Source organism: Dermochelys coriacea, chromosome 7 (genome assembly GCF_009764565.3).
Source record: "Dermochelys coriacea isolate rDerCor1 chromosome 7, rDerCor1.pri.v4, whole genome shotgun sequence".
NCBI lineage: Eukaryota > Metazoa > Chordata > Testudines > Dermochelyidae > Dermochelys > Dermochelys coriacea.
In genome coordinates, this window is record NC_050074.1 from 68,685,826 (window position 1) to 68,707,564 (window position 21,739).

Here is a 21,739-nt window from a genome sequence, read left to right on the forward strand (position 1 = left end):
GTTCAGAAATGCTGAGAGTCTGAAACTGTCTGTAATAACCGTATAACTCTGGAAACCTTCCTTCCAGAGATGGCACAGCCAAAAGTAACATCGAACATGAATTAATGGCTGGCTCCCCAAGCTCCTATCAGAAATGGTTCCACAGCAAAACTCTGGCTCCAAACACTCCAAACTTTGGATCGAGAATCCTACTTTTCTATGTCTGTCTTTTGCAACCGGCTGAACCAGAACTCCAGGTCTGAACAAACTCTCAATTAAGGGAAATTTCCATTGAAATCCAAACATGACAGTTTTGGGCCATCCCTAATAATTGTATACAAAGGTGATGGGCACTCCAGAAATACCATAGAGGCACAGGATGCCATGGTGATAGCATTTCTTTACAGAGCAACACAACTTATTTTAACCTTGTTCTACAGTAACTTACTATCCTTCCAGCTCCCACCAGCAAATAATATACCCAAATGACCAATAAACTGAGTAGAGCTAAATGGCATTTAAAGTGAACACTCACTCTTCTCTAAAAATGGAACAATGCCAGATGTGAACTCTGAGAACAAAAGCAGACAACCTCCCATTAGCTTACAAGTCTCAGAATTTGGGTCACACCAATGGCGCATTTTTTTTGTGAATAATGCATGTTGCAAGAATGAAGCTTCAAAAAAAAAAGCACTCTGTTCTGTTCTAGGGGCAGCTCCTTGCACATGTGCTGAGTCTGCATTGGCTTCCTGCAGTCTGACTCCTGTAATTAGAACAACTGGGTGGATTAGTTAATTATATTAAACCTACTGGTTCACAAGTCTGGAACATCAGCTCTATGAAGAATTTAATTCACTGGGGATGGGACAGCACAATGCAAAGGTTTGCATGCATGATTGATGTAACTTGATTTTTTTCCCCTCTTGTTGCCAAGTTACAAAAAAGTGTTATGTCACTGGATTGTCTACCTTTAAATAGACTAAATTCCCAGCCAAAAGGAGCCATGCTGATTAAAACTGATCATATACTGATGTCTCTTGGGGGAAAAAAATTATGTATAAGATAATTTTTATTCTAGACATTGGCCCGACATGGTCAAATATAGCTCTTCAGTCCCTGGAGACCATGGCATATGCCACCATAGCAAGTGTCTGAGTTTGTGTGTAATAAATAAATACTAATTTATAATTAAACAGCATGAGTGTTAAGTCTTTAAAAGCAGTAACATGGTGATCTATCAACCAAACTGTATCTTGGATTGTTTTCTTCTCTGGCCCCATTGAATTAAGAAAGGTGAAATGGCTGTGAAAATCCCTGGCATTTATGAATTTAACTGCCTGTAAGTCCCCCAAGTGATAAAGAATTACCTTAAAGTATAGTTTTGATATACACTGAACATTTTACAAGAAAATCTGATTCCAATAGAAGATATGGTATAATCCCTGCTGAAATATCAAACATATTTTTTATTTTGCCTGTTTTTGAAGATCGGTACAAAAGGACATTTAAATCACAATTAATTTTGAGATTGCTTTGTACTAGTGTAAATGTTTGTATGGCATGGCAGTAGGTACAGAAGGGTCTATTAACATCTTTTCCCTAGTGGAGAAAACTAGAGTTGATTTCCAAAAATATATACAATATGTCAAGAATCCATAGGTCTTACTGGCTACCCAAATGCTGTATGGTAATCAGCATTAACTGCTGTTTTGTCAGCATCTTAGAAGCAAGCAATGTAGGACCTGTGGTCATGTCTGTACAGAGACTCTTTCATATTAACAATTGTAGGGAAGTTCTCTTGTTTTAAATGCTTTAAAAAAACCCTCAGGTAAAAGTCAAATCTTAGCAGGTGTGATTAAACAGAGTATATGAGGCAATGCTGTATATAACACCTTTTAATGGGTGATAAATAAAAGTACATCCAGTCACAATTGAAAGAAGATATTCCACAGAAGAGGTAAGAGAAATTAGTGCAAAAGAAGTGTCTTCAATACAGTTAACCCATAAAGGATCAGAGTGTAAGATTATGGGATTCTGTGTTGTGATACCAGCTAGTCTGCTGTTCTGTTTATGACATGAAAGAAGCATAATGCAGGATTAATTTAATGGTGCCACTTTTTAGAAGTAACCCAGTTGGTAAATGGGGCATTTGGCTTGCTGGGGATGAGGCTACACAGGCTAGATGAAAGCTTAAATTAGAGAGCAAAAATTAAAAAGTGAGCAGCAGTAGACGCCTGTTTAGATCACTCTGCTTAAAATTACATGCCTCCTCAGAAAATTGAAGAAGGGAATTTCTCCAGGAATTTAAGAATCTGGGGTGGGGGGGTAGTCCTAGTCAAAAACAAATAAGTAAAACTCTCCTCCATGCTGCATTTTTTGATCAACAGCAAAGAAATGTATTGACAAAATTTGCATGCACGCATACACACACAGAGTACAGTGCTCAGCAGACTTGTTCTGGTGGTTTTAGTAAGTACTAGAGTTTTAAAAATGACTTAAAAATGAATATAATCTATTTGCATTCAGGAGGCTTGGTGGGGAAAACGTGCCAGGGCAATGTTTGAACTATGGAATTTCAGCTCATTAAAGTGATGAAACAAATGCTGTGTGGATGAATCTGCAAGGAGTCCATGACAGAATCCTGACACACTGGATTCCCAGAAGTCGAGTACAAAAGCATGCCTGATCATTTAGAAACATTGAGATGCTTCTGGTATGCGCTGGGGCCAGGTAGTGGTGTTATAAAAGTTGCATTAAGGAGGAAAATGCACTTTGAATGCTATATTTCCACGGGCTTTCTATTCAGTGAATGCAGCTTAGAACGGCATACTCAGGGTTAACACCAGGAAGGCACACTGTTGGCATGTACTGCCAGGTGTTAAAACACCCACTGAATTAGCTCCAGTGCCAGCCTCTGTACAGAGCTTGGCACCTCTTCAAACTCAGCAGTATAATATCATAAAAGACGTGTTAATCTCTTACCTTGATCAGATCCAGTGTAGCTTTTTGGTTGTTCTCCGTCCACTACCAGAAAAAGAGAAATTAATGCCAGATCCCAGTGAGTCATCCTAAATGACAGAGTAGGTTCACTCTTTGCACAGGCTGCTTGCTGCCTCTGCTTGTGACAGCTGCCGGCTGGCTTTGGAACAAGCGTGTCCCATTCTGCTGCCTACTGCAGGGGGAGTTTGACAAGAGAGAGAGAGAGAGAGAGTGAAACAGGAGGGTGAGAGAGAAAGTAAAAGAGAGAAAAATACAGACAGGAATATACCATGTAGATGTTCTCTCCCCCACTCTGCTTGGTGCACAGACATATGAGGTGCTGTTTAAAAGTTACTTTTTAATATGTGATGCAGCCTCTGATTTAAAAACCTCCCCAGTTTTGCCCTTTTTTAAAAAAAAAATCTATGCACAGAGCAACTTCTGAATGTTTCAGTGATTCCAGTTTCTGTGTGTGTCAGTGGAATGGTTTAGACGCTATACAAAGAGTATGTCAAGTAGCAGCCAATCTGACTCGTGTATGTGTGAAAGGCAGCATGTAACTGAAGCTTTTGGCTGTTGTATAGAGTCCCTGCATTCGTAGGGTGGCAGACTAGTGGAGCTGCAGTGATGATTCTGGGATCCGAAGAGTGGGCAAAAAGAAATCATTACATAATCATAAGACATGCTGGAGGGGGCTCCCAGGATCACATATGTAAAAATTCTGCCTTCAAATAGAAGTGAAGGTTGGGATGATTTCCCAGCCTCTGCTTGTGCATCTGCATATTGCTAAATCATCAATTCCAGAGATGTGACTTATCTTTGGGGATCATAAAAATACCTCCAAGGAGCAAATATTTTGCCTTTGGGATAGACCAGATTGCACCAAATGGCAGGTATTTTCCTAGGGAAGGATATGCCTAGACACTACTCACACCTACCTTTCAAAATACAAATAGAACGTTGTATTCTACCATCAAACTCTGTTTGTTTTTTCTTCAGAAAAAATAATAAATATTTCCAGTGCAGCTTAATGAAAGTTTGTGGTTACTGAGACAGTGGTTTGTGTCATTGGGCCGAGGGAGTGATGGAGGGGTAGAAATGAATAGGTTCCCACTGCATGTGCTGCTGTCACAAGCTAAGTGGGAAAGATTTGGGGGAAGCGGCTTTGTTGAAAACACTGGCAGTACATCCCTGCTGATGACCTGGGAATGTTACCATTCACTGTGTGTCGCTGCTAGAGCTAGGTGAACCTCACTATGTTTAGAAATACCATATTGTTATCCACTAGGGTGACCAGATAGAAAGTGTGACAAATCAGGACTGTGTGTGGGGGTAAAATATAAGGAAAAAAAACAAATATTGGGACTGTCCCTATAAAATCAGGACATCTGGTCACCCTATTATCCAACCCTCCTGGGTCTGAAGAATCATGTGGTATTGCATATCTGATGGTACTTGGGACAGGTCACTAAAAGGATAAGAATATAAGACTGGCCGTACTGGGTCAGACCAAAGGTCCATCTAGCTCAGTATCCTGTCTTCTGACAGTGGCCAGTGCCAGGTGCCTCAGAGGGAATGAAGAGAACACGAAATCATCAAGTGATCCACCCCCTGTAGCTCATTCCCTGCTTCTGGCAAACAGAGGCTAGGGACACTACCCCTGCCTATCCTGGCTAATAGCCATAGATGGATCTGTCCTCCATGAACTTATCTAGTTCTTTTCTGAACCCCATTATAGTCCTGTCCTTCACAACATCCTCTGGCAGAGTTCCACAGATTGACTGTGCATTGTGTGCAAAAATACTTCCTTTTGTTTGTTTTAACAAACTGCTGCCAGTTAAAGTCATTTGATGACCCCTAATTCTTGTGTTATGAGAAAGAGTAAGTAAAACTTCTTTATTTACTTTCTCCACACCTGTCATGATTTTATAGACCTCTATCATATCCTCCCTTAGTCGTCTCTTTTGTAAGGTGAAAAGTCCCAGTCTCATTAATCTCTTCTCAGATAGAAGCTGTTCCATACCCCTAATCATTTTTGTTGCCCTTTTCTGAACCTTTTCCAATTCCAGTATATCTTTTTTGAGACGGGGCGACCACATCTGCACGAAGTATGCAAGATGTGGGTGTACCATGAATTTATATAGAGGGCAATATATTTTCTGTCTTATTATCTATCCCTTTCTTAATGATTCCCAACGTTCACTTTTTTGACTGCCACTGCACAGTGAATGGATGTTTTCAGAGAACTATCCGCAATGACTTCAGGTTCTCTTTCTTGAGTGATAACAGCTAATTTAGATCCCATCATTTTATATGTATAGTTGGGATTTTGCTTTCCAATGTGCATTACTTTGTATTCATCTGCCATTTTGTTGTCCAGTCACCCAGTTGTGTGAGATCCTTTTGTAGCTCTTCATAGTCTGCCTGGGACTTAACTATCTTGAGTAGTTTTGGATCATCTGCAAATTTTGTTTACTCATTTTTCCAGATCACTTATGAATATGTTGAATAAGACTGGTCCCAGTACAGAGCCCTGGGGAACACCACTATTTACGTCTCTCCATTCTGAAAATTGATCATTTATTCCTACCCTTTGTTTCCTTTATCTTTAACTAGTCCATAAGAAGACCTTCCCTATTATCCCATGACAGCTTACCTTGCTTAAGAGCTTTTGGTGAGGGATCTTGTCAAAGGCTTTCTGAAAATCTAAGTACACTATATCTCCTAGATCCCCCTTGTCCACATGCTTGTTGACCCCCTCAAAGAATTCTAGTAGATTAGTGAGGCATGATTTCCCTTTACAAAAACCATGTTGACTCATCCCCAACAAATTATGTTCATCTATATGTCTGACAATTTTTGTTCTTTACTATAGTGCCATATAGTTCTTTACTATAGTACTCTGGAGCCCTTTTTACAAATTGGCATCACATTAGCTATCCTCTAATCATTTGGTACAGAAGCTGATTTAAATGTAGTTTTGCAATTTCACATTTGAGTTCCTTTAGAATTCTTGAGTGAATACCATCTGGTCCTGGTGACTTATTACTGTTTATTTTATCAATTTGTTCCAAAACCACCTCTAATGACACCTCAATCTGGGACAGTTCCTCAGATTTGTCACCTAAAAAGAATGGCTCAGGTTTAGGAATCTTCCTCACATCCTCAGCCATGAATACCGATGCAAAAAATAAATTTAGTTTCTCCACAATGGCCTTATCGTTCTTGAGTGCTCCTTTAGCATTTCGATCGTGCAGGAGCCCCACTGATTATCAGGCTTCCTGCTTCTGATATACTTAAAAAAATTTTTTTTTGCTATTAATTTTTCACTTTGGTGAAACTTTGGCTAACTGTTCTTCAAATTCTTTTTTTGGCCTTCCTAATGATACTTTTACACTTCATTTGCCAGAGTTTAAGCTCCTTTCTATTTTCCTCATTAGGATTTAACTTCTACTTTTTTAAAGGATGCCTTTTTGCTTTTTGCTTCTTTTACTTTGTTGTTTAGCCATGGTGGCACTTTTTTGGTTCTCTTACTATGTTTCTTAATTTGAGGTATATGTTTAAGTTGAGCCTCTATTATGCCATCTTTAAAAAGTGTCCATGCAGTTTGCATAGATTTCAAGTTTTTGTGCTTTTTAATTTCTGTTTAACTAACTTCCTCATTTTTGAGTCGTCCCCCTTTCTGAAATTAAATACTACAGTGTTGGGCTGTTGTGGTGTTTTCCCTGCCACAAGAATGTTAAATTTAATTATGTTATGGTCACTATTACGAAGTGGTCCAGCTATATTCACCTCTTGGATCAGATCCTGTGCTCCTCTTGTGACTAATTCAAGAATTGCCTCTCCTCTTGCTCTCCAGGACTAGCTCCTCCAAGAAACAGTCATTTCAGGTGTCAAGAAACTTTATCTCTGCATCCCATCCTGAGGTGACATGTATCCAATCAATATGAGGATAGTTGAAATCCCCCATTATTATTGAGTTTTTTATTTTAATAGCCTCTCTAATTTCCCTGAGCATTTCACAGTCACTATCACCATCCTGGTCAGGTGGTCGGTAATATATCCCTTGTGATATATCCTTATTATAGCATGGAATTACTATCCATAGAGAGTCTATGGAACAGTTTGGTTCATTTAAGATTTTTACTGAATTTTATTCTATGCTTTCTTTCACATATAGGGCCACTCCCCTACCAGCACAATCTGTTCTTTCCTTCCGATTCAGTAATACCAGGGTACAAAATATATCCCATTGATTATCCTTATTCCACCATGTTTCTGTGATGCCTATTATATCAATATCCTCATTTAATATGAGCCACTTTAGTTTACCCATCTTATTATTTAAATTTCTTGCATTTGTATATAGGTACTTTAAAAACTTGTCACTTTTTAGCTGTCTGCCATTACATGATGTAATTGAATGGAACTTTTTTTTTTCATTTGACTGTTTCTCATCAGATCCTACCCATATTTTATCATCATCCATTCTCTCCTCCTTACCAGGACATATAGTCTCTATTAATAGCTCCTCCCCTAAAGGATGTCTCTGTCCGAACTACATTTCCTAAGCACCTGTCGGCTCTCCCCCAGTACTTAGTTTAAAAACTGCTCTATGACCTTTTTAATTTTAAGTGCCAGCAATCTGGTTCCATTTTGGTTTAGGTGGAGCCCATCCTTCCTGTATAGGTTCCCCCTTTCCCAAAAGTTTCCCAGGTTCCGAATAAATCTAAATCCCTCTTCCCTACACCATTGTCTCATCCTCACATTGAGACCCTGCAGTTCTGCCTGTCTAATTGGCTGTGTGCATGGAACTGGAAGCATTTCAGAGAATCCTACCATGGAGATCCTCAATCTCTTACCTAGCAGCTTAAATTTGGCCTCCCAGATAGTCTTAACCATGATTAACTGGCACTTTTACTTCAATTCTTGGCTCAGACCTGCCAGTGTAAATGTGCACCAAAAAGAAAACGAAGGGGGGAAGGTAGAAGTATTGAAGTTAACCCATACATTGGCAAAGGTATCTGCTAGTGTCAGCCTGCAAGAATGAGAGGTGAGGTCTCTAAATCTTTTTTAAAATGATTACTTTTATTACATACATAATTTGTGACTTCACTAAATGTAGTAAGGATTTAGTAGACTTACCATTCCTATTGCAATAAGACAGTGCTCCATAACCCCAAAAGGTCTTACGAAAGAGTCTTTTAGACTCATTGCTATGTGGCAATGAAAACAAATAAGAACAAATATCATAGTACCGCTATTATTATAAACTCCCTGTAAAGAGCAATATCCAGTGCAAAGGAGTCCCCAGTCTTGTGAGTTGTTGGAATCATCTTTGCAATATATTTTCCATTCGAAGTAGTATAATGCTCGGATGTCAGGGTGGTGGTCTTCTGGTGGTTTGATACAGTGTTTAATGCTGTGTAACACCGAGATTGAGTTCAAATATCAGTCTAATAATCTGAATCTCCAAATTTACTCTGAAATGGGGCTATTTAAAAATTGCACCAGCTAAATATCCATTATGTCTGCTTCCTGTGTTTATTCAATGTCGTATCTGCTCCCTTTAATGAAAAGAGAAAGTTTTTATTGCTCTTTACTCCATTAGCTCTGCAGAATCACACATGGCTAGAGGAAATGAGGTGTGATAGAATCTCTTTCCTCTTGTGCATCATCAGTAGAATTGTGCACTAAATTTCAGTCAGTTGAGACTAGGCCCAGTTGCATCATGTCTGAAAGCCCAGTTTGGCCTTCAGAATATTTATTGTTGGTGGCGATAGGTTCTTTTCCATTTCATGCATCTTGACTTTCAGACTGCAAGTAGTTTACTAGAGCTGGCATTAAGAAAAAACATTGTGTAAACTGAGCATATGTGACTTGGTGTCACTGAGACACACCAAACGTAGAATCCCACAGTGACATTTTTGTGAGAGGCCAAGTAGACCTTTGTTCTAAAAATCAGAAGGACACAATCTATCCAAGTGTCTCTTAATGCAGTAAAAACAATGAGGAGTCCTTCTGGCACCTTAGAGACTAACAAATTTATTTGGGCATAAGCTTTTGTGGGCTAAAACCCACTTCATCTGATGTGTGGAGTGAAAAATACAGAAAGGCAGTATAACTATTACAACACATGAAAAGATAGGAGTTGCCTTACGAAGTGTGTGTGGGGGGGGGTCAGTGCTAACAAGGCTAATTCAACTAAGGTAGAAGTGGCCTATTCTCAAAGGTTGACAAGAAGGAATGGATATCAACTGGAATAGAACTGGAATTAATTTGCAAACTGGACACCATGAAATTAGGCCTGAATAAAGACTGGGAGTGGATGGTCACTACAAAAGTAATTTTCCTCCTTTGATTTTAATTTTCCTCCTTCTAGTCAGGGCTGAGAGCAGGACTTACAGAGCTGAATGAAATTGGAAAAGCTCTAAAAAGACAAAAGTTTTCACTAACTTCTATGAAATTCAAAACTGGCATATTTAGAGTTTGGGGCAAATGCACAGATTGATTTTTATTTTCACACTGACTTGCCTGTCTCAATCAATTAACTGCATTTTTACAAGCCATGGGCAATTTCTGGCCTGTACTTTGCAGAATTGCCTGCTGGAAAACCTGTGGCCAGCACTAGAAGATAGGGTGTAAGTTGCATCTACTATTTTTCTGGCCTCCCTAGAACATTGCAGAAGGGCTGCTCCACATGGTTTCCACAGCGGGAACCAAAGCTGTGCTTACTCTGAGTTGCAACAAGATCTCCATATTTATGAGTGTCTTTTCCCTGGCAGTGACCTCTGTATTCCTGCAGATTTGAAGGGACTGTGTATCTGCTTTGTTTTGGTCACAGACGTGGGACCACATTCATGATGCTTTTGGACCACTTTCCCTATTTCATATTGTTTGTTTTCTGGGTAACTAAGTTTAGTTACATTTTTAAATAGACATGTATTTATTTGTTTTATTTCCACTTCCTTCCTTCTTCCTTCCCACTAAATTGTCCTACTCCCAGCAAACACTTTCAGGACCACAGTACACAAATTTATAAATGGTGCAACTCCTGATCCTTATCTACTGAGCATTGTTTACTATTCTTTATGTAAGTCCTGTAGCTTTGAGCTTTAGAGGGTAAGGAGCTTTGCTCCTATATGTTGGCAAACAAGGGGAGAAATGGCCACAGAACTGCTTCATCTGCATAAAGTATACCCAGAAGCTCCAGAGAGGAAGGAGTTCTCTGCCATTATCTGTAAGAGAGAAGAACAACTATATTTACATAATCTTTCTTCCCAGAACTCCTCCAGTTACACTTGAGGAGTCAACAGAACTGTACACAAGCCAGAAATGGTTGATAGGGGAACTGAACCGAAGGAGAGGGATTCCTATCTTGTGACAAAGAATCTATCACCAGTGACAAGGAGTCTTCTCAAGGGTTCTGTATGTTACTGATTCCCCTTCCCTAAGGATGCTGTGCTGTTGAGAGGACTTTGTGGTGAGGGATGACCCAGACTGAGGACTTAACTGTAAGAGTAGTTGCAGAGAACTTTGCGATGGGAGATTATGCAGAGGCAGTTCTTTGGTAGGCCCAGAGGACAGTAGCAGAGCTAAGTGAACTCTGGTGGGGATCCTCCTACCCAGACACTATATAAAGCTGAAGTCACTGTAGTTGCTTTAGTTGGTGAAGCCTCTGGGCAAAACCAGGCAGCACTTTGCACAAGACTCACCAAATGTGACTATATTACCCACAGACACCAACGCTTGCTTATAAGTTGTTCTTGGTGATAGGTGGGGAGCCAGGTGCACTACTGCCAAAGTTACCATGAAAGGGAGTGTTTTATGGATTAGCCATATAGATATAGTTCGCTCTATTTTCCCAACTTTGATGTTGGGTTTCCTTTCCCCTGAATACAGTTTTCCTTGTTTCATAAACAGATTCGGTGCTTACAAGTGTAAGCTATTTAGTGATCCTAGAAATTCTAGGTGGGGGCTGGAGCTGATGGTTTTAGTTTTAACAGGAACCACTACCTATTGTTGCAGATAACACCTTGCAGAGAAGGGTTATACTTATATATGTTTCTGCCCACACAATTGATTTCTCTGTAGTCGAAAGTTGGATCCCTACCCCAACTTTTACTGATGGAGAAGAAATGAAGCTGGTGAGAGATAATCAATTGCCATCTTTTTAGAGCAATTGGAAGGGCTGTAATTGAGATTCATGCATACACTGAAAACAGCACTCAGATTATTTTATAGTACAATTCATTCCACTATTCATGTTGATTGAACTGTCACTGTATTGCCGACTCATGTTGTTGTCAACAATACATTAATATTAATGTCAACATGAAAATGAAAAATGCCTTTATAACTAAGAAAGGGGCAGCTTCAGAACCTCCCCTGGGCAGCCTTATTCTTTAAATCCCTGACAGGATAATTTATTAGCTATTTGCAGACTTCCAGCCTCCAATATCTGAAGCAAAAGGTTAATGAACAGTAGAGCCTGCACAGACTCGTTTTGGTTTTAATTTGCCTATTGGAGGGCTGCTCCTGCTCTGGCAGAATATGCCTGTATCAGAATAGAAATATTGGGCTTGATTCTGTTCAGTTATACTTATTTAGTTGCACTGATATCAGAAGAACTTCCTGGGTATAACAGCAACATTTGACTTGACATACCCAAGTCTTGTGGCTCCCGGAGTTGGTTAAAGTTTAGCATTAGCTGGTGGCACAGTGATTAAGTTCATAAACTTCTGGCAAGAGCTGGGTTAATGTTTCCTATGACTGGACATAAGCAATGAGGAGTTGGTGATATCAGCCTAGTCCTGTGGGTGCATTTGTCACATAAAATGACCCTAGTTTGGCATGATCAGAAGTCTCTGCTCCAGAGATGACATATGGGCTGGAATGGAAAGTGTGTTGTCAGTCAGGAATTGAAGTATTTTTGGTGGGGTTGTGTGTAAAGGCCTATAGGACACCCTGCCTGGCTGTAGTTGGTATATTATCAATTGCTCACTTTCATGAGCACAACATATTCACTGAAACAAGCAGAGCCCACACTGCTGCTCACCCTGTCACTGTATCCAACAAAAGAATTTAGATTGATGTGTAGTACCACAGTCAATCTAATCCAGGTTTCTCTAGCATCTGAGCACCTTCCAAAGAATGAATAAACCAAAATCACAATAGGCCAGTGGTCTAATTTTCTACCTACGTCCCTACGGGCAATTGGAGCTATTGCAATTTCCCACTCCCCAGTTCTTCAGTATTCTACCCCCTCCTATTCCTTCCATTTACAGGCTTACTTCTTGCCTTCAACTTTCCCCTGCAGGGAGGAAATCTCAGCTGGGGAGGGTCATGAAGCCTGTAGACAAGGTCCTCTTTTAAATTCCTCTCTTCTTCCTTACAATTTCAGTTGAGGTGATGAGAAAGCTAAGTCAAAGAAGTAAGATTTTACACTTCATTTGGAAGGCTGTGGAATATCTGGTGGTTCTTACCACCAATAATGAGTTCCAAAGCCTTGTGCTGGGAAAAACCTTGTCTTCCCTTCTCGTGAACTTGAGCCTTGAGGTTGAATAATGTAGTTCTGAGTTACTTGAGTTCTGGCAAGTAATGTAGAATTCAGAGAAAACTTTGCCTGAATTGATAATGGCAAACTTAATAACATGATCTGTAGTATAGAGAAGCTATTTATTTGTAAAATACAATTCAGGAGTGCAAAACTATTACAAAAATAGCTGTATTGTTCTGGTTGATCTTTCTCAATACTGAACATGAAGTCTACAGAATCACCTATGGTGCTGTCAGAATGGTTAATACAAGGTTTTAAAGAATGTTGTAGGAAAAGTAAATGTATACTTAAGTCAATATATACTCTTGTGGTCTGTTGTCCCTCTTAATAAAGCTATTCATATGAAATACTGCATTACATTATATCAATGAAATAATAAACACTGACCTCCCCCTGCTTGGCTTTAGACAGGAAGATAGCTACAGACTTCCCCAGCTGATACAGACTTCCCCAGCAGACTTCCCCAGCTGATTCAAACCACAATTTTCAGTTTGCGTGTGCACACACACTCGTGTGTGTATTTAAACCAAGCCTTACCATATGAGGTCAGGTTATGGGAGAGACCTCACAGACAGAGGGATTTTTTTTTCTCTGCAACCATTTTATTACAGGCTGTAATCTGATAAACTAAGAATGCCTTATGAGTCCTATACCAAATTGAAAAATGGAATTTCCTTCCCTTAAGAAATTCTGATATTTCTACATTTTATTTTCATTTTGGGTCAGCATGAAAAGACAAAATATAAACCTATTTTGCAGAATGAAAGTTGAGAAGAACTTTGAGTCAAAACGTTGGAACATTTTGTTTTGGATCAGCTTGACAGGAGCCTGTATTCGCATGAAGCACTGTAGTACATCATGGCAGATGTAGTCTGACCAGGGAGTCCAGCCCTTAGGCACCCAAAGTTAACTCTCAGGAGGCTGTGTGGATGCACAGGTAGATTAAGATTAATGTTAAATCGATCCAAAATGAAATAGTTTCTATTTTCCTATGAAAAAAGTTCAATTTTGCAGACATTTTCTACCCACCTTCCCTGCCCCCCGTAAAAAGATCACACAATTTTTAAGCAGCTCTTTTGAGAATCTGAGTGGGAGAACATCAGGTGTGTTCCAGGAAGTTGCTGTGTTGATTCAGTGAAAACTCTTCCCTCGTAGTCAGGCCAGGTGACTACTCTGATGTGGTATTTGAGGATCTCTGTGGGTTAGAGCTGGAACTGTTTGCATGACTATTATGATTAAAAGTCACATGCCTGCCCCTAATCACATGCCTTCCAGGCAACTGCATATAAAGCTTTCCAGACTTTTAGGCAGGAGAGACCCAGGACCATGGAAGGACCAAGAACAGGGCTTGTTGTGCCTATTGAGAGAAGGTGTCTGCAGACAAGGTCTGTATTGTGAAGCCCTGTTGACAAGATCCTGAGGGGCTGTGAGACTGTTCACATTGTGTGGTTTTTAATCTTTATTTCTAAGTTAATAAAGAAAACCTCTGAGAGAAGCAACTGGAACAGTACAGTTATTTGGAGTTGGATTTTTATCTTCCCCAGCTGTTGGATCACCCAGTAGCTTTACATGCATCTTCTACAAGGCTAGAGATGCAAGTCTTGCCAAAATTCCTACTTCAGTTCCTCTGGCAACTTGAATTATAATCTATATTTATCTTAATTTTCTATGTTGAAGTTTTGTGAGCTATTAAACTATATTCATGTTCCTGCAGTTCAATAGTTGCTCTGTGCATATGTATCAGGGCTGTGCATTCATATTCCATAGATACCACTATATCTTTGTATAAATAGCTGGAGTTCCCACCCTCGTATATTTAAGTGTATAGCCTAAACCACCTACTCTTGGGGTTTCTATTACTTTACTGTTAATACAATAAATTCCCAAACTACAATCATCCTAAGGCTGGTTATTCTTAGGGTTTTCCTTCCATATTCTCTTCTTCAGATCTTAATTTCTTCAGTCTCTGAGAAAGAGAGAATCTGACCTCTTTCAATTCAGATTGGAGCTAACTCAATTTGCCTGCTAGTATAATTTGGCAGTAATCCCACTGCACCTTCATTCAGTGTTCAAGCATCTGACAACAGGATGCCTTAGCAGTGAAGCTTTGCATTCCAACAGGAAGTTAGAAACTGTGGCTCTACTTCAGTCAGAATGTCCATCAGAGGGTTTTTTCCCCACAGGATTTTCTTTGCAGGAGGCAATTCAATAAGTCTGAAATAACAGATCCATTTCCAGCGTACAGGAATTGAACTCCAAAACCACATTATTTTTGACCCATTATTAGTCAAATTTGGGTCTTTATTTATTTATTTTTAAGTAAAATCCATGGACAAACTCAAGCACTTGAAATATAAATAACATGCTGATAGGAGATCACTAGTGGATCTGTACGCTATATTAATATTATAATTTCAAAAAACTATACTCATCACAATATGCCCAATTCTGACCTGATGTAAATATGGCTTGATGTTTCTGGATGCATTTGCATTAAACACATTAAGTCATTGATATAGATAAGCAAATATCCTTGTTTTTTCATTAATTACTTTTAACAGTAAAGGCCCCAATCCTGCAGAGAACTTTAATCTCATCTATAGTCCCATCAAAATCAGTGGAGCTACTACTGTCTCGCATGTGCATAAATGTTGGAGGGATTGAGGACAAAAGTCTGTATTAGTTGCTCATGCTGGAAAAGATCAATTTACAAACCACAATAGGGCCCTTCAGTAAGAAGGATCTAACAATGCTTGCAAATTGTTATGGAAGTCACACCCAAATAAGTGTCATGTCAAACATCCTACACCACATGAACAGACATTCCTGTGCATGCACCTCTATGTAAATGATATTACATGTGTACCATATATGTACATTATATCCCATATATTATGTACATTATTAGACTGATTATCAGAAGTACTGAGAACCCACATGTCCTTCTCCAGTCAATGGGAGCAGCCAGTGTGCTGAACCTTTCAAAATCAGGCCAATATGCATGCATTTTACTTACACACCCACTCTCTCTCTCTCTCTCTCTCTCTCTTAAAAGAGTGTTAAGATTGCAAAGTCAGGCACACCTGCTCCAACCTGTCCCAGTCCCATTGATCTAGCTTACCAAGCCCCAGTCTCCTCAGGTTTCTCATCACAACCTCAGTCTACTTGCCCAGCCAGTCATAGTCTCACCCTCTATGCTCACTGTCTGAGTCCCAGTCTCTCGTTCCCCACTCCCAGTCATAGTTCTTCCTTCAAACTCCTCACCCTATCTGTCTCTGTCTCCTCCCAGTTCCCAGTCTCCCTCCCTGAGACCCTCATCGAATCTGTCTCTGCCCTCCACATTCTTGGCTCCTTATCCCAGTGTCTTTTGCCTAGCTAGACCCAGTTCTCCCTCAGCTCCTTGTCAGAGCTGTCTCTCCTGCCTTTGTCCCCCACCCCAGTTCCTTGCCCAGCCAGTCCTAGTCACCCCACCTCCTTCAACTCCTAGTTACATTTTTCTCTCCCCCAGTCTGTCTCACCAGACTCCTTGTTTCAATACACTCCTTTCCCTCCCCCCACCATCCAGCTTTTGTCCCCTCTGCAATTGAATCAGACATCTTATTTTTCCACAGTTCTTAGGTGTCACTCAGCCCCACCCTGGCATGGAGCACTAGAATCTATGAGGGGATGCTCAGCAATAGGAGTTGAGAGGCTCAAGAATATTTAGTGAGGATGGAGTCTTCCGAGATTTTTAGCTGCTAAAATTGAAATCTCTACTGAGCATGCTATTTATTCAAAGGCTTATAACTTGGCAAAATTCAGGCAGATTTTCTTGGGGACAGCCATAGATACAACCCTGACACAAAGGTTCTTTTCCCCCACGTATTTTTTTCAAAACCTTGGGGTCCAAAACTTGCAGGTGCTGGAGCTATTCAAAGAAGGTCTCAAGAATTTTTTAACATGAGCAGAACAATGTACATTTCCCTGGGCTCATTCTCAAAATGGCTGAACTATTTTGGCTGAAAGCTAGCAAGAAAAAAATTCAGCCTGAGACAGCCTAAATGGTGAAAGTTTGGCTGAGTTATAAGCAACTGAAAACAGAGTCTTACAATGGGAAGTGTTAATATAAAGCAAAAATATGAAACCCAGCTTATAATAATGTAAATATGTATAATTGTAAGGTCTGGCTAAGACTTGGGCGGGCGGGGGGGAGGGGGAAGATGCCTAAAGTAAGGCTTAAAAATCCGTATTTAGCTACCTAAATAAGTTTCAAAGGTGCTGAGCACCCATCGCTATCACTGACTTCATAGAATCTGCTTAGTATTCAGCACAATTGAAAATCTAAATACAGCTAACTAAGGCTTTAAGTATCACATCGAGCATCCATTTCTGAAAATAATTTCCTCTGATTATATATTTATCTGAGAGGATTCCACTGAAAAGTATGTGGATGGGCTCACTGTAGAATATTCATCTGAACTGATTTCTGTTGGAGTCTACTGGAAAATCAATATTCCTTGAGTAGCAAAAAGACACTTTATCTCACTTCTAAAGCAATAGCCTGATAGATGAGAAGCACTACATGATCCCACTTAAAAGCTAAAACCTTCAAAACAGTTTTCCATAACATGTGTGTAATACTGTGATTTAGAGTCAGCTGCCATTCCTACTGAAAATGCTTGTTTTTGGTGTCTATAAAATTTGAAAAAAATGTTCTGGTTGGAAGTTGGTTCAAGGACTGAGACCAAGAATAACTTTCCCCCCTCACTGTCGCTAAAGTATCACAGAAGCCATTATATTGCTTTGAGAAGACCAATGGCAACATCTGATAGATGTACCTGAGCCTCAAAGTCAGCTCTGGATTTTAAACCTTGACTCTTGTCAGAATGAAGAGTTAGCTAGGACCTCTGACTCTTTTTAAAGTTGTAAAATTCCCCCCCAAATCAGGGATGTTGCAACCAGGTGATCCATAAAGTATTGATCTGATATAATCTATCTAGATAATGATTCAGGAATTGTATATTGCAGTTCAGGATAATCATCCCATGTTCAGGGGCTACTGGGAATTTTTTTGCCCGAGTCAGAACCTAAACATTAATACAACACTATACTTACATATATTTTTTAAAATCTACACATGAAACTAGCAAGTCCAAGATTTAAACTGGCTTTTAAAAAATCTAAACATTCTGGCTTTTGGAAATGGCTTCTTTAGCCAAGGTAAAATTACTGGTTTGATGATAGGCTTTCATACATTTTCATTATGAGCAGAAAATAAGCTTTACTGAGGAACAGCAGGGTAAAATTTATGACACTTGTCCACAGGCAAATTGAAGCCTTAGACAGATGGTCAGGCTATCTATAAGAACTGATCAAGAATGAATCTACTGACAGGGGGTAGTAAATCTATGAGGCTTAATTAGTGTTTGCAAAGTGCTTGGGCCTTGGATGAAAGATGTAGAAGTGCAAAAGTTATATTGTTTTACAGTGTTACCATAACTGCCAAGTTTTGTGCAGCTCCATGTGACACTTTATGCAGATTAGTTCAGTTAATTTGCATATTTATAAATTTACAAGCAGTGGTGGGACTAGAACTGGAAGTTTGTACAAAGTTTGGCAGCATTGGGTGGGGTTGGTTAGGAGAAACTGGCGACTATCTGGTTAGCTGACTGGGTGAGGGGGAATTATGGAGTGTCTCGGTGGATACTGGGGTAGTTAAGAGTTGTGGGATGCTTGAAGCTGGGTGATATTTAAAGGTATACAATCTAGGAGTGACTGCTTTAGGTGTAGACATATCTGAAATAGCTCTAATCTAGCTAGTTTAGGGACCAAGAAGCCCTGGCAGCACAGGCTTCAGTGCATGTTGTACAAGCCCACTCAGGACCCAGGGTAAATATTTGGATGGGCTTCAACAGCCTTCATGGAAGTCCGTGATGCTGTAGCTTCCCTGCTCCAGTATCTGAGCTAGCTAGATTGAAGCTAGTTCGGGTATATCTCCACTCACTGCAATTACACTCCCTGATTGCTGTGTAGACGTAGCCTCAAAGTGTACCTCACTTCTCTTTTGTTCTCCAGGAATATTAAATATGAAAGGGTTGAGACTTTTATTGTTTTCTTCACACAGGTTTTTTGTGATTTTTTTTAGGCCTACATTATTAAGTGACTCATTACCTTAGGAGGCTCCATGTTTGAACTCCCATCTTGCGGCACTTTGGGCCTAATCTTCAGATTGTATTCAGTATTCTCCTTCTGAATATCAGGCCCCTTTTTAGGTGCCGTGAGTTGCTTGGAGAACTTGGGTCTTGTTTTTATTGATATAATACCAATAGGATGCTGGACGCTTCACAGGCATGTCTCTATCTCAAACCCCAGACTAACAAAGTGTATTTTTCTCTAAATCTTTTATATTGGTGCAGTGCAGGCATGATTTCTGAAGCAATAAAAATGGCAGGTTTTGGTTTTGTTAATTAATATTTAAAATTATATTGTTCATAACCCTGAAATTTCAATTCATGCAAATGATGAATCTATATCTGCAGTTATATTTGCATACCTGTATACCAGGGAAACAGGTTAGAAATCTAAATATTTGCTCCTCTCCCAGATGGAAGTGGCTTAGAAAAGGCATCTTGCTTCACTGAGCTGGCACTGATTGCTGGTGGAATCCGTATCTAGTGACATGCCAGCCCTCTTCTGTAGGGAAAGCAGTTTCACAGCCTTGCCTGATACAGTCTCTATTTTGGGCACCAGGGGTAGTGAGAGGCTTAAAAGTACATGAAGGATGATTTTGGATACCTAGTTTTGATAGTCTGTGCATCCTGGATATTGAATTATATATTAATGGATGTTTGCTGTATTATTAATGTTTTGAAATGGTCTATGGTGGGAGATGCTATCTGTTAGCCTTTGCGTTAACTTTTGTCATTGTGTCGTTAATGTGTGTCAGTATCAGTGCTTTTAATCACAAGACATTGGAGAAGAAATCAGAATGATCTGACAAGAATGACTGATTCGACTGAATCCCCTGCGGTCCCCAAAATAAAATAGTTCACAGGTTTTATTTTTAAACCAGCCAGAATTTAGACAAACTGGGGAAGTGATCAATTTTAGTTTTGAAAAACTTAGCCAACTGGGTTTTGGGTTTGCAGAACTAGAAGTGGCTCATTGCCAAGTGTTTGATCTATATAAACCCCAAAGTGTGGGGGCAGAAGGACAATTACCTAGTAGGTTTTGGGCTTGGCCTTTCTTTAAAGCACAAAAAAACAAACTCAAAAGCCCACTTTCTCATCGTCCTCTCATTTCCTTCATGCTGACTCTCTCCATTCCCAACAATTACCTACTGAGAGAGTTCCCACTACCGATAGCCACACACCAAAGCCCTGATGTGAAGCACAAAGAATCCCTATGCAACCCCTTGACATCATATTTACAGGGTCACTTTTTTGTGCACAATTCCACTGGAAAGATTACTGTTCAAAGTGTTGCACTAGATTTTTATCTGCTTGACTCCCACTGATTTTTAAATACATCCGTTTGAAAGTTTTCTTTCACCCTCCTGAGCTGGGTTGTTGATGTCTTCAAGTTGCTATCTGTCTTGGTGAGTATTGCTGTTATACTGTGAATTTCGGTGGTTTTGTTGTAACTTTTTAAAGTATTTTCAATCACTGCATCCAAACACTAGGGGTACATATTTATAAACACATAAATAATGAACCCCACTTTGCTAAATCTCCAAAAGGGTTTGAAAATTAAAGGAATAATGCCTCTTCAGAGGGCCTTCTTGCTAGTAGTGTACTACTGGAAAATTATGCATCTCCTCGCCAATTTTTCCATATATGGCAGTGTAGCAGGGTAGACACCTGCCCCTGCCCTGAGGGGCTTAGAACAGCCGAGGAGAGGGCTGTGGCTGGGGCAAGCAGCCCAGGCTGAGCAGGGAAGTAGGCTCAGCTGGCCTTATAAGTAGGCAGTGAGCCAGGAGCTGACACACTCTCTCTCTAGCCTTTGGAGAGGGAGGGACCTGGAGGCAGGGAGTAGAGAGTACCTAGATTGGAGCAGGGCTGGGGAAAGGCCTAGGGAGCTCTGGCCGGGAAAATCCCAGGCTGCGGCTTAGTAGAAGGCCAGTCAGGTACTGGGGTTGCAAAGGGGGCAGCCCATGGGTAGGCTGAGGCGGCAGGTCCAAACCCCTCCTTGCCAGTGATGAGTGGCTTTTACCGATACAAGGGGCTAGGTGGTGACTGGCAGTAGCCTTACACTGAGGCAAGGTGCGGATAGTGGGTGGGGGTTCCCCTGGGGTGGGAAGATCTGAGAGACAGTGGGTTTACTGCCAGGGGGCAGCCATCGAAGAGACAAGGGGCACTGGGTCCAGGAGGGACACGGGACCAGCGGTAAGGCGGATCACCGCCTGCAAAGGGCGCTCCGGAGCCTGGTGAGCTAATTTCCGACAAAGACCAGCAGGAAGTGCCGCAGGGGTGAGTCCACTCCCTTACAGGTAGTGCAACCGTAATGCCCCATTTATATGCAAGACAATCACACATACAATGGGTGTAGTGTTAAATAGCACTGTTTAGTAATGTGTTAATATAATGTCTGAAGAGCAACATCCCACCAGTTGCCATGGGAAATGTTGCCTTGTTGAGGTTAAATGTGTGTGCTACCCTGTGTTATGAGGAATGTTTCCTATACTCGGGTAGCCCCCTGCCTGGGTACTGGACAACTAGCAATGACCAAGAATGGCGTGGGGGGGGGGAGTGAGGAGAGAAACACACAAATCCCAGTGACATGAGATTGTGTGGAGGCTGCTAAATCATGGGACTCTCAAGGCTGACACTTGAGACTTGGGGAGGTTTCATCTGAAACCTGTTTATGATAAACAGGAAGATGTCACCTTATTTAATATTAAGAAAAACTTGGGAAACTAAAATGTTATATTCAAGTTGTTATTAAGCATAAGTAGCTAGGATTTCATACGATTAAAAAAAAACAAAGCACATACCACTTTAGGCAGAAGAGCTTTTCTAAATGAAGTTATTTTGAAATAAAAGCAAAGGTAAACTTTGTAAGCATCCATCTTCCTGTAGTTTATAAAGATATATGGGAAGGGACTATACAGATATTCACATCTGTAATCCTAGCAGTTGCATTAAATATTAGTCCAGTTACACTCTCTGAAACAATAACGAATCAGCAGTTTGTCGGCACTGGGTCTGTCTCCGTAAACTAAACTGAGAATGGAGTGCCATAGGT

At 40.3% G+C, this 21,739-nt stretch overlaps 1 protein-coding gene across 4 annotated transcripts in view; it reads right to left on the reverse strand.

Moving 5' to 3' along the window:
• Positions 1–3,115, reverse strand: part of RASGEF1A (RasGEF domain family member 1A) — a 272,315-nt gene extending 269,200 nt beyond the window's left edge. The window contains exon 1 of one of the 4 annotated variants that reach the window (XM_038410945.2): positions 2,962–3,115. The gene's annotated coding sequence lies outside the window, so the exon portion shown is untranslated. The remainder of the gene's footprint in view (positions 1–2,961) is intronic. The other 3 variants (XM_038410947.2, XM_038410943.2, XM_038410948.2) reach the window with 3 other exon arrangements.
• Positions 3,116–21,739: the final 18,624 nt, after the last annotated feature.